The 1752-nt window shown below is 38.9% G+C and overlaps 1 pseudogene; it reads right to left on the bottom strand.

Moving 5' to 3' along the window:
• Positions 1-1043: 1043 nt before the first annotated feature.
• LOC114616058 lies at positions 1044-1446 on the bottom strand (annotated as a pseudogene).
• Between the last annotated feature and the right edge of the window lie 306 nt (positions 1447-1752).

Here is a 1752-nt window from a genome sequence, read left to right as displayed (position 1 = left end):
TATGTATTCTTTTATGACATTGGAGATGACTGGCTCTTGCAAAGGCTTTACCACACTGATTACATTCATATGGTTTCTTCCCGCTGTGACTTCTTACATTCCTGAAATGATAATTGGCACAAGTGAAAGCTTTACCACTTTCACTACCTTGATCAATCATTTAATCAACATGAATTAATTTTATAGTTTGGTTTAATAATAAAGAAGAACCATAACTTAAGGTTTTATCACTTCATATGTTCATAGTTTTCTCCCCAACTCTGGCTTGATGCCTCTTTGAAAACACCTGTGATGACAAGAACCTTTACTACATTGCTCACAGGTATAACATCCTTTTTCTCTATGAGATTTCTATATGATATATTTCATGTATCTGAAGGAAAATGCAAAAAAGGAGACCTTTGTAACACTGATTATGTTCATAAATTTTCTGTAGTGTGAATCACCCCACATTAGCACTGTGAATCAGGAAAAACAGAAAAATTTACAATTTTCTAGTACCCATGAAGATATTCTGCAGTGTGACTATGGGGATGTTCCCTGGAAAGTCAGAAAACCAATTAATTGCAAACTTCTACTATATTTAGAAAATCTTTCAAAGGCAGAATACTACATATCTTCTCACTATTCTGGAATAAGGATAGGGATGTTGCTCCTTAAATATTCCTATTCTCACATAGTATTTTTTATTCTGACACTTGATATACACATAAAAAGAATAAATGAAAGCTTTCCACATTGATTTAACACCATTTGAGTTTGAAATCCGCCTGCCTCTGCCTCCCAAGTGCTGGGATTAAAGGCATGCGCCACCACCGCCCGGCCTTTTTCTTTTTTTTTTTTGAGGTCAGAATCAAGCTTTATTTACACAGGGATAATAAAGATATCAACTCAGATACTGAATAATTTAGCTTTGGGTTGGCTACAAGTTCATGCAGCCCTCGGTGTTTTCCCTCAGTTCTGTTATTCTTGAAACTTGCAAAGATTTGGAATACTGTATAGCTTGTTGAACAGCCACAGAGATGAGACGGTGTGCTTGGAGGTCAGTCTCTCACAAAAAAGACATTATATCCAAGTTCTGTTAGAGCACCACCCAGTAAGGCCCATAAAGGAATGAAGACATAGGAAAGATTCATGGTTGTATACTGTTCCAGTTTAGCACACAATGCGAGGCAGAAGGTTAACTTAAGTAACATTGCAATGAGGTACCAGGCTTTTTTTTTAATATTGTGTGACCCATGTCGGGGGTCAAAGCCAGACTTAACACCGACCAGCCATTTTCACAATCAGCATGACGAGAAGGACAGTGTCAAATATCCAGACTGGAATAAATATGAGGAACCAATTCCATGATGCCCTCTCATCCAGTTTCAACACCAACATGATCAGGAAGAGTAATGTGAAAAGCCAGGTGAGGAGTACTCTCTGAGCCAAGGGCATTCTCATTTAAACAGTTTAAGGAGGCTGTTTCAGCAATGAAATAAGGGAGACACCCTACCCTGGTAGCGTGGCTGGCGGGAGAGCCGAGAGGGCAGCGAAGGTAGGGAAATCCACCAGTTTGGATCCCAGTCCTCTTCCACACTTTTCTCCCCATTAAATTCTTAGGCCCTCACATGATAATTAAGGAGAAGACATAGTTCCGCCTCTCCAAACCGCCACAGCCGTGTCTCTCCTTTTCAAATTGGTTCTTTTTGTTGTATCAGTAATTTATGATATTCCAAATTCCTAATGAGGCAATTTACCATTTTCCTA

The sequence above is a fragment of the Grammomys surdaster genome, unplaced genomic scaffold (assembly GCF_004785775.1).
Source record: "Grammomys surdaster isolate TR1022 unplaced genomic scaffold, NIH_TR_1.0 248187, whole genome shotgun sequence".
Taxonomy (NCBI): domain Eukaryota; kingdom Metazoa; phylum Chordata; class Mammalia; order Rodentia; family Muridae; genus Grammomys; species Grammomys surdaster.
Note: the sequence above shows the minus strand (reverse complement) of the source record. Positions and strands in the feature narration are given on the sequence as shown.